Source organism: Nerophis lumbriciformis, linkage group LG25, assembly GCF_033978685.3.
Source record: "Nerophis lumbriciformis linkage group LG25, RoL_Nlum_v2.1, whole genome shotgun sequence".
Taxonomy (NCBI): Eukaryota; Metazoa; Chordata; class Actinopteri; order Syngnathiformes; family Syngnathidae; genus Nerophis; species Nerophis lumbriciformis.
This window is the reverse complement of record NC_084572.2, coordinates 8,610,698-8,623,130: the sequence shown is the minus strand read 5'-3', so window position 1 is coordinate 8,623,130 and position 12,433 is coordinate 8,610,698.

Below are 12,433 nucleotides of genomic sequence, written 5' to 3'. Positions count from 1 at the left end.
CAAAATATGCAATATTCCCCAAAGTAATTGGAGCATTAAATAGATAAATAATTAATAACATTATTTTTTGAGCAAAAAATAAAAATCCCAGGGGATCCAAAAGGCTTTACTCATAAAAGTGTTAAAAATGAAGTATAAATCATTTATTTTACTTATTTTAGATCTATCCATCGATTACCACTTTTTATTAGATTTTTGTTTGTTTTTGCCCTTTTTGTCTTTTTTTTATGATAAACACACAAAATACACAATATTTTCCCCCTACAAAATATCTAAAAGTGGAATATTTTGTATGATAGTTAAAAAAAAAAAGTCATACTTATTTGTTTTATGCCCTTTTTTCAAAGTAAACATTGTTTTTTAATGCCAAAAACACAAAATATGCAATATGTCCCAAAGTAATTGGAGCATTAAATAGATAAATAATTACTAACATTGATTCATTATTATTTTTTTGAGCCAAAAAATTAAAATCCCAGGGGATCCAAAAGGCCTTACTCATAAAAGTGTTAAAAATAAAGTATTACCAGTTTTTATTAGATTTTTGTTTGTTTTATGCCCTTTTTGCCAAAGAAAACTTTGTTTTTTTTAATGATAAACACACAAAATATGCAATATTTCCCCCCTACAAAATATTTCAAAGTGTAATATTTGAGTAACTGGAGCCTTGAATATGTCAATAATTCATAACAACATTGATTTTGATGCATTATTTTTGATCAATGACAGTTTTAAAGAACAAAAAAAACAGCCTGCATGGCAACTTTGTGTTATTAGTGAACATTGCAACTTTTTCTTGTTACATTTCCCCTCTTTGCTCTTTTATTCCACTTTTTTATACGTTATGTTATGTAATGTTATTGATTTTTTCAAATAGTATTTTGTCAATAATTATTTGTTATTTTTTTAAGAGTTAGATTTAAAAAAAAAAAAAGAGCTGAGAGGGGCAAATGGCCCCCGTTCTGCACTTTGGACACCCTTGCAGTAAGAGAACATCATGTCAAAGCCAAAGATACGTCGACGTATGTCGACGTGACATGTCAACATGGCGTGCACTTGGCGTGCAAATAAAAAAGCAGATGTACTGCAGCGTAAGTCCGTGTGTTGCGCTCATGTGTGTCAAAGTCACATTTGCATGGGGGCCACTTCACTTTTAGCACAAATGATATTCACACTCTGACATTTCCACGTTGCTAATTATGTAACCAGAGAGACGGGGGAATATAAACACCATTTTAGAGGGTAATCACATGCAGGATTACTACAGCGGTCATGGTCAGTGAATGCATCGTGTGGCCTTTTATTATTATCATTATTATACAGATGTGAATAATATATATACAGTCTATAATAAGGCATCATTCACATGTGAATAATATAAATACAGTCTATTATACAGCATTATTCACATGTGAATAATACAAATACAGTCTATTATACAGCATTATTCACATGTGAATAATATAAATACAGTCTATTATACAGAATTATTCACATGTGAATAACATAAATACAGCCTATTATACAGCATTATTCACATGTGAATAATATAAATACAGTCTATTATACAGCATTATTCACATGTGAATAATATAAAATAAAGTCTATTATACAGCATTATTCACATGTGAATAACATAAATACAGTCTATTATACAGAATTATTCACATGTGAATAACATAAATACAGCCTATTATACAGCATTATTCACATGTGAATAATATAAATACAGTCTATTATACAGCATTATTCACATGTGACTAATATAAATACAGTCTATTGTACAGCATTATTCACATGTGAATAATATAAATACAGTCTATTATACAGCATTATTCACATGTGAATAATACAAATACAGTCTATTATACAGCATTATTCACATGTGAATAATATAAATACAGTCTATTATACAGCATTATTCACATGTGAATAATATAAATACAGTCTATTATACAGCATTATTCACATGTGAATAATATAAAATAAAGTCTATTATACAGCATTATTCACATGTGAATAACATAAATACAGTCTATTATACAGAATTATTCACATGTGAATAACATAAATACAGCCTATTATACAGCATTATTCACATGTGAATAATATAAATACAGTCTATTATACAGCATTATTCACATGTGACTAATATAAATACAGTCTATTGTACAGCATTATTCACATGTGAATAACATAAATACAGCCTATTATACAGCATTATTCACATGTGAATAACATAAATACTGTATTATACAGCATTATTCACATGTGAATAATATAAATACAGTCTATTATACAGCATTATTCACATGTGACTAATATAAATTCAGTCTATTGTAGAGCATTATTCACATGTGAATAACATAAATACAGTCTATTATTTAGCATTATTCACATGTGAATAACATAAATACAGTCTATTATACAGCATTATTCACATGTGAATAATATAAATAAAGTCTATTATACAGCATTATTCACATGCGAATAATATAAATACAGTCTATTATACAGCATTATTCACATATGAATAATATAAATACAGCATTATTCACATGTGAATAATATAAATACTGTATTATACAGCATTATTCACATGTGAATAATATAAATACAGTCTATTATACAGCATTATTCACATGTGAATAATATAAATACAGTCTATTATACAGCATTATTCACATGTGAATAATATAAATACAGTCTATTATACGGCATTATTCACATGTGAATAATATAAATACAGTCTATTATACAGCATTATTCACATGTAAATAATAGAAATAAAGTCTATTATACAGCATTATTCACATGTGAATAACATAAATACAGTCCATCATACATTTAAGTACAGTCAAAAAGGAACATATGCATTATACAGTCGATGGCTGTCGGTATGAAGGACTGTATTACCCTTTTAAATGTACAATTTAACAGTGTAATACAGTATGTTGATGTTGAATTTGTAAATTTTACAGTTGTCTAGGTGAGGGATCAGACAAAGAGCAGCTCGAAGACTTCTATGGAAATGCAAGAACCGAGACTCAGATTTCCCTCGCCCGGACGCGGGTCACCGGGGCCCCCCTCCGGAGCCAGGCCCGGAGTTGGGGCACGATGGCGAGCGCCTGGTGGCCGGGCCTGTCCCCATGGGGCCCGGCCGGGCACAGCCCGAAGAGGCAACGTGGGTCCCCCCTCCAATGGGCTCACCACCCATAGCAGGGGCCATAGAGGTCGGGTGCAATGTGAGCTGGGCGGTAGCCGAAGGCAGGGCACTTGGCGGTCCGATCCTCGGCTACAGAAGCTAGCTCTTGGGACGTGGAACGTCACCTCGCTGGGGGGGAAGGAGCCTGAGCTAGTGCGCGAGGTAGAGAAGTTCCGGTTGGATATAGTCGGACTCACCTCGACGCACAGCAAGGACTCTGGAACCAGTTCTCTCGAGAGGGGCTGGACTCTCTTCCACTCTGGCGTTGCCAGCAGTGAGAGGCGACGGGCTGGGGTGGAAATTCTTGTTGCCCCCCGGCTCAGAGCCTGCATGTTGGAGTTCAACCCGGTGGACGAGAGGGTAGCTTCCCTCCGCCTTCGGGTGGGGGGACGGGTCCTGACTGTTGTTTGCGCTTACGCGCCAAACAGCAGCTCAGAGTACCCACCCTTTTTGGATTCACTCGAGGGAGTACTTGAGAGTGCTCCCCCGGGTGATTCCCTCGTTCTACTGGGGGACTTCAACGCTCATATTGGCAACGACAGTGAAACCTGGAGAGGCGTGATTGGGAAGAATGGCCGCCCGGATCTGAACCCAAGTGGTGTTTTGTTATTGGACTTTTGTGCCCGTCACGGATTGTCCATAACGAACACCATGTTCAAGCATAAGGGTGCCCATATGTGCACTTGGCACCAGGACACCCTAGGCCGCAGTTCTATGATCGACTTTGTAGTTGTGTCATCGGATCTGTGGCCTCATGTTTTGGACACTCGGGTGAAGAGAGGGGCGGAGCTTTCTACCGATCACCACCTGGTGGTGAGTTGGCTGCGATGGTGGGGGAGGATGCCGGACAGACCTGGCAGGCCCAAACGCATTGTGAGGGTTTGCTGGGAACGTCTGGCAGAGTCTCCTGTCAGAGAGAGTTTCAATTCCCACCTCCGGAAGAACTTTGAACATGTCACGAGGGAGGTGCTGGACATTGAGTCCGAGTGGACCATGTTCCGCACCTCTATTGTCGAGGCGGCTGATTGGAGCTGTGGCCGCAAGGTAGTTGGTGCCTGTCGTGGCGGTAATCCTAGAACCCGTTGGTGGACACCGGCGGTGAGGGATGCCGTCAAGCTGAAGAAGGAGTCCTATCGGGTTCTTTTGGCTCATGGGACTCCTGAGGCAGCGGACAGGTACCGACAGGCCAAGCGGTGTGCGGCTTCAGCGGTCGCGGAAGCAAAAACTCGGACATGGGAGGAGTTCGGGGAAGCCATGGAAAACGACTTCCGGACGGCTTTGAAGCGATTCTGGACCACCATCCGCCGCCTCAGGAAGGGGAAGCAGTGCACTACCAACACCGTGTATGGTGCGGATGGTGTTCTGCTGACCTCGACTGCGGAAGTTGTGGATCGGTGGAGGGAATACTTCGAAGACCTCCTCAATCCCACCAACACGTCTTCCTATGAGGAAGCAGTGCCTGGGGAATTTGTGGTGGGCTCTCCTATTTCTAGGGCTGAGGTTGCTGAGGTAGTTAAAAAGCTCCTCGGTGGCAAGGCCCCGGGGGTGGATGAGATCCGCCCGGAGTTCCTTAAGGCTCTGGATGCTGTAGGGCTGTCTTGGTTGACAAGACTCTGCAGCATCGCGTGGACATCGGGGGCAGTACCTCTGGATTGGCAGACCGGGGTGGTGGTTCCTCTCTTTAAAAAGGGGAACCGGAGGGTGTGTTCTAACTATCGTGGTATCACACTCCTCAGCCTTCCCGGTAAGGTCTATTCAGGTGTACTGGAGAGGAGGCTACGCCGGATAATCGAACCTCGGATTCAGGAGGAACAGTGTGGTTTTCGTCCTGGTCGTGGAACTGTGGACCAGCTCTATACTCTCGGCAGGGTCCTTGAGGGTGCATGGGAGTTTGCCCAACCAGTCTACATGTGCTTTGTGGACTTGGAGAAGGCATTCGACCGTGTCCCTCGGGAAGTCCTGTGGGGAGTGCTCAGAGAGTATGGGGTTTCGGACTGTCTGATTGTGGCGGTCCGCTCCCTGTATGATCAGTGTCAGAGCTTGGTTCGCATTGCCGGCAGTAAGTCGGACACGTTTCCGGTGAGGGTTGGACTCCGCCAAGGCTGCCCTTTGTCACCGATTCTGTTCATAACTTTTATGGACAAAATTTCTAGGCGCAGTCAAGGCGTTGAGGGGATCCGGTTTGGTGGCTGCAGGATTAGGTCTCTGCTTTTTGCAGATGATTTGGTCCTGATGGCTTCATCTGGCCAGGATCTTCAGCTCTCACTGGATCGGTTCGCAGCCGAGTGTGAAGCGACTGGGATGAGAATCAGCACCTCCAAGTCCGAGTCCATGGTTCTCGCCCGGAAAAGGGTGGAGTACCATCTCCGGGTTGGGGAGGAGATCTTGCCCCAAGTGGAGGAGTTCAAGTACCTCGGAGTCTTGTTCACGAGTGAGGGAAGAGTGGATGGTGAGATCGACAGGCGGATCGGTGCGGCGTCTTCAGTAATGCGGACGCTGTATCGATCCGTTGTGGTGAAGAAGGAGCTGAGCCGGAAGGCAAAGCTCTCAATTTACCGGTCGATCTACGTTCCCATCCTCACCTATGGTCATGAGCTTTGGGTTATGACCGAAAGGACAAGATCACGGGTACAAGCGGCCGAAATTAGTTTCCTCCGCCGGGTGGCGGGGCTCTCCCTTAGAGATAGGGTGAGAAGCTCTGCCATCCGGGGGGAGCTCAAAGTAAAGCCGCTGCTCCTCCACATCGAGAGGAGCCAGATGAGGTGGTTCGGGCTTCTGGTCAGGATGCCACCCGAGCGCCTCCCTAAGGAGGTGTTTAGGGCATGTCCGACCGGTAGGAGGCCACGAGGAAGACCCAGGACACGTTGGGAAGACTATGTCTCCCGGCTGGCCTGGGAACGCCTCGGGATCCCCCGGGAGGAACTGGACGAAGTGGCTGGGGAGAGGGAAGTCTGGGCTTCCCTGCTTAGGCTGCTGCCCCCGCGACCCGACCTCGGATAAGCGGAAGAAGATGGATGGATGGATGGATATATATATATATATATATATATATATATATATATATTTTTTTTTTACATTTAATTTTATTATTTAATCCGTCCGTTCTAATCCATTTTCTACCGCTCAGACAAATCATATTCTCTAAAAATGCATTTTCCCATCGATAACATGACATCATTGTGCTCTGAATATATATATATATATATATATATATATAAAATAATAATAAATTATATATATATATATATATATATATATATATATATATATATATATATATATATATATATATATATAATTTTTTTTAAAGAAAATTAGCAGCCATTGGAACTTTTTTCTAATTTTTACATAGAAATTTCTATAGAAAATAAATAAATATATACAGTATATAAAAATATAGAAACACTGCTTTAGAGCAATGTACTTGAAAAGTGAATCCAAATAAAAAAATTAAAAAATTACAACACTAATTAAAAAAACACATTTTTTATTTTATTTTTATCAAGTTACAAGAATCTCAATTAATCTGAAAATCTTTTTTTTTTTATAAACCCCTACTAATTCTCTTATAAAAACAATGGATGTCTTTATTCTCACTATTTTAGCTATTTAGCTTGGAGAGGCCAAAGACTGCGCCTCAACATGTGGATTATACCACAGAAGAAGAAGTACTTCATACTGGGGCAGATGGCAGGAAGTACAGACACAAAAACCTGCGTTGAGTCGTCATCGCCGTCACACTTTGTGACTTTCTTCACACACTCGTCATCTCCTACGTCACCACCGGGGGAAATACGAGTGGCACTCGGATTTTAAATACAAATCCTACTTGCGCAAGTAGGATTTGTATTTATATTTTTTTTACACCTTGAGAGGTTGCCAACGTTGCATGTCAGCGACAAAAGAGCGTGCATAACAAAGAGGTGAGAGAGGAGTAGTCATCATAATGGCAGCGTAATAGAAGCTGCTGCTGCTTTATAGTGCGTGGGACGTGTCTATTTGCTGGATATCTGCTCTTCTCATTAACATCTCCGCAGGAAAACAAAGCAAATGCTTCTTGCAAGCAGCGATCCAGCCTCACTTCCTGTTTGGACAGGAGCGCCATATTGATCTGGCCACACTACATCAACAAGGAAAAGTAGCTTCCGTATGAGGAGGTGTGACCAAGTTAGGACATGAATCATGGTCTTGATACGAAAACCATTGCATCTAATAGAGAGCCAAATACTAGACCTTATAAAATTCGAAGTTCTGACTCATTGTCAACAAACTAATAATAATAATAACTGCTATAGCAGCCGCAACATTAATGCTGCCACAACGATGACTCTTGCTGACCTACTGCCTTCGGTAATGGCACCATTCCCAAATTATGTCGGCTCTATTGATAACCTCACTAACAACTTTGACAATGCCCTGCGCAAAACCATTGATAGTATAGCACCGCTAAAACAAAAAAGGGCCCCTAAAAGGCGCACCCCATGGTTTACAGAAGAAACCAGAGCTCATAAATTATCATGTAGAAAGTTGGAACGCAAATGGCGCGCGACCAAGCTTGAGGTTTTCCATCAAGCATGGAGTGATAGTTTAATATCGTATAAACGCATGCTTACCTTAGCTAAAGCCAAATATTACTCAAATCTCATCCGCCTCAACAAAAACGACCCTAAATTTTTGTTTAGTACAGTAGCATCCCTAACCCAACAAGGGACTCCTCCCAATAGCTCCACCCACTCGGCAGATGACTTTATGAATTTCTTTAATAAGAAAATTGAACTCATTAGAAAGGAGATTAAAGACAACGCATCCCAGCTACAACTGGGTTCTATGAACACAGTTACAACTGTATCTACGACGGATACTGCAATACAAAATAGTCTCTCTCTTTTTGATGAAATAACATTAGAGGAACTATTACAGCGTGTAAGTGGGATAAAACAAACAACATGTTTACTCGACCCACTTCCTGGGAAACTTATCAAGGAGCTTTTTGTATTATTAGGTCCATCAGTGCTAAATATTATAAACTTATCACTTTCCTCTGGCACTGTTCCCCTAGCATTCAAGAAAGCGGTTATTCATCCTCTACTCAAAAGACCTAACCTTGATCCTGACCTCATGGTAAACTACCGACCGGTGTCCCACCTTCCCTTTATTTCGAAAATCCTCGAAAAAATTGTCGCACAGCAGCTAAATGAACACTTAGTGTCTAACAATCTCTGTGAACCTTTTCAATCCGGTTTCAGGGCAAATCACTCTACGGAGACAGCCCTCGCAAAAATGACTAATGATCTACTGCTAACGATGGATTCTGATGCGTCATCTATGTTGCTGCTTCTTCATCTTAGCGCTGCTTTCGATACCGTCGATCATAATATTTTATTAGAGCGTATCAAAACACGTATTGGTATGTCAGACTTAGCTTTGTCGTGGTTTAACTCTTATCTTACTGACAGGATGCAATGCGTCTCCCATAATAATGTGACCTCGGACTATGTTAAGGTAACGTGCGGAGTTCCTCAGGGTTCGGTTCTTGGCCCTGCACTCTTTAGTATTTACATGCTGCCGCTAGGCGACATCATACGCAAATACGGTGTTAGCTTTCATTGTTATGCTGATGACACCCAACTCTACATGCCCCTAAAGCTGACCAACACGCCGGATTGTAGTCAGCTGGAGGCGTGTCTTAATGAAATTAAACAATGGATGTCCGCTAACTTCTTGCAACTCAACGCCAAGAAAACGGAAATGCTGATTATCGGTCCTGCTAAACACCGACATTTATTTAATAATACCACCTTAACATTTGACAACCAAACAATTACACAAGGCGAATCAGTAAAGAATCTGGGTATTATCTTCGACCCAACTCTCTCGTTTGAATCACACATTAAGAGTGTTACTAAAACGGCCTTTTTTCATCTCCGTAATATCGCTAAAATCCGTTCTATTTTATCCACTAGCGACGCTGAGATCATTATTCATGCGTTCGTTACGTCTCGTCTCGACTACTGTAACGTATTATTTTCGGGTCTCCCTATGTCTAGCATTAAAAAATTACAGTTGGTACAAAATGCGGCTGCTAGACTTTTGACAAGAACAAGAAAGTTTGATCATATTACGCCTATACTGGCTCACCTGCACTGGCTTCCTGTGCACTTAAGATGTGACTTTAAGGTTTTACTACTTACGTATAAAATACTACACGGTCTAGCTCCGTCCTATCTTGTCGATTGCATTGTACCATATGTCCCGGCAAGAAATCTGCGTTCAAAGAACTCTGGCTTATTAGTGATTCCCAGAGCCCCAAAAAAGTCTGCGGGCTATAGAGCGTTTTCTATTCGGGCTCCAGTACTATGGAATGCCCTCCCGGTAACAATTAGAGATGCTACCTCAGTAGAAGCATTTAAGTCCCATCTTAAAACTCATTTGTATACTCTAGCCTTTAAATAGCCCCCCTGTTAGACCAGTTGATCTGCCGTTTCTTTTCTTTTCTCCTCTGCTCCCCTTTTCCTTGAGGAGGGGGGGCACAGGTCCGGTGGCCATGGATGAAGTGCTGGCTGTCCAGAGTCGGGACCCGGGGTGGACCGCTCGCCTGTGCATCGGCTGGGAACATCTCTGCGCTGCTGACCCGTCTCCGCTCGGGATGGTGTCCTGCTGGCCCCACTATGGACTGGACTCTTACTATTATGTTGGATCCACTATGGACTGGACTCTCACAATATTATGTCAGACCCACTCGACATCCATTGCTTTCGGTCTCCCCTAGAGGGGGGGGGGGTTACCCACATATGCGGTCCTCTCCAAGGTTTCTCATAGTCATTCACATCGACGTCCCACTGGGGTGAGTTTTTCCTTGCCCGTATGTGGGCTTTGTACCGAGGATGTCGTTGTGGCTTGTGCAGCCCTTTGAGACACTTGTGATTTAGGGCTATATAAATAAAGATTGATTGATTGATTGATAGAGTCCGTGAACATTGCTCCAAAGTCAGGATTTTTTTTGTTGATTTAATGTTTGAGTTTGAGTTCATTTCAAACATGCATGCACGCAACATGATACATCATAATTTCCACTTTCTCTATTCAACATGTTGGAAAAGGAGTAGGAAGAAGCAGAGTTTATTTCATCCTACCCCCTATTTCCCCCTTAAATGGAATTTAACTTTGCTATAGAAGACTAAAAGCCCAGTAAATAATGTCCAAAAGTGCTCTTTCTCTCCTTCTCGGCCCAGACTAAAACAACAGGAAAAAGTAGCTTCCATATGAGGAGGTGTGAACAAGTTAGGACATGAATCATGGTACCGATACGGAAAACCATTGCATCCAATAGAGAGCCAAATACTAGAGTCTGTGAACATTGCTCCAAAGTCGGGATTTTTTTTGTTGATTTAATGTTTGAGTTTGAGTTCATTTCAAATGTGCATTCACGCAACATGATACATCATAATTTCCACTTTCTCTATTCAACATGTTGGAAAAGGAGTAGGAAGAAGCAGAGTTTATTTCATCTTACCCCTATTTTCCCCTTAAATAGAATTTAACTTTGCTATAGAAGACTAAAAGCCCAGTAAATAATGTCCAAAAGTGCTCTTTCTCTCCTTCTCGGCCCAGACTAAAACAACAGGAAAAAGTAGCTTCCATATGAGGAGGTGTGAACAAGTTAGGACATGAATCATGGTCCCGATACGGAAAACCATTGCATCTAATAGAGAGCCACATACTAGAGTCCGTGAACATTGCTCCAAAGTCAGGATTTTTTTTTTAATTTAATGTTTGAGTTTGAGTTCATTTCAAATGTGCATTCACGCAACATGATACATCATAATTTCCACTTTCTCTATTCAACATGTTGGAAAAGGAGTAGGAAGAAGCAGAGTTTATTTCATCTTACCCCTATTTTCCCCTTAAATAGAATTTAACTTTGCTATAGAAGACTAAAAGCCCAGTAAATAATGTCCAAAAGTGCTCTTTCTCTCCTTCTCGGCCCAGACTAAAACAACAGGAAAAAGTAGCTTCCATATGAGGAGGTGTGAACAAGTTAGGACATGAATCATGGTACCGATACAGAAAACCATTGCATCTAATAGAGAGCCAAATACTAGAGTCTGTGAACATTGCTCCAAAGTCAGGATTTTTTTTTTTAATTTAACGTTTGAGTTTGAGTTCATTTCAAACATGCATGCACGCAACATGATGCGTCACAATTTCCAGTTTCTCTATTCAACATGTTGGAAAAGGAGTAGGAGGAAGCAGAGTTTATTTCATCCTACCCCCTATTTTCCCCTTAAATGGAATTTAACTTAGCTATAGAAGACTAAAAGCCCGGTAAATAATGTCCAAAAGTGCTCTTTCTCTCCTTCTCGTCCCAGACTAAAACAACAGGAAAAAGTAGCTTCCATATGAGGAGGTGTGAACAAGTTAGGACATGAATCATGGTACCGATACAGAAAACCATTGCATCTAATAGAGAGCCAAATACTAGAGTCTGTGAACATTGCTCCAAAGTCAGGATTTTTTTTTTTAATTTAACGTTTGAGTTTGAGTTCATTTCAAACATGCATGCACGCAACATGATGCGTCACAATTTCCAGTTTCTCTATTCAACATGTTCGAAAAGTAGTAGAAAGAAGCAGAGCTTATTTCATCCCCTTAAATGGAATTTAACTTTGCTATAGAAGACTAAATTAATGTCCAAAAGTGCTCTTTCTCTCCTTCTCGGCCCAGACTAAAACACTAAGTTATTCTCTGAGTGGCCTTTCTTTCCACACAACGTGTGTGTGTGTGTGTGTGTGTGTGTGTGTGTTTTCTACCCTTCTTGAGACATCAATAAGGAAAAGCACCTTCCGTATGAGGAGGTGTGACCAAGTTAGGACATGAATCATGGTGCCAATACAGAAAACCATTGCATCTAATATAGAGCCAAATACTAGAGTCTGTGAACATTGCTCCAAAGTCAGGATTTTTTTGTTGATTTAATGTTTGAGTTAATTTCAAACGTGCATGCACGCAACATGATGCATCACAATTTCCAGTTTCTCTATTCAACATGTTGGAAAAGGAGTAGGAAGAAGCAGAGTTTATTTCATCCTACCTCTATTTTCCCCTTAAATGGAATTTAACTTTGCTATAGAAAACTAAAATAATGTCCAAAAGTGCTCTTTCTCTCCTTTTCGGCCCAGACTAAAACACTAAGTTCTTCTCTGAGTGGCCTTTCTTTCCACACAACGC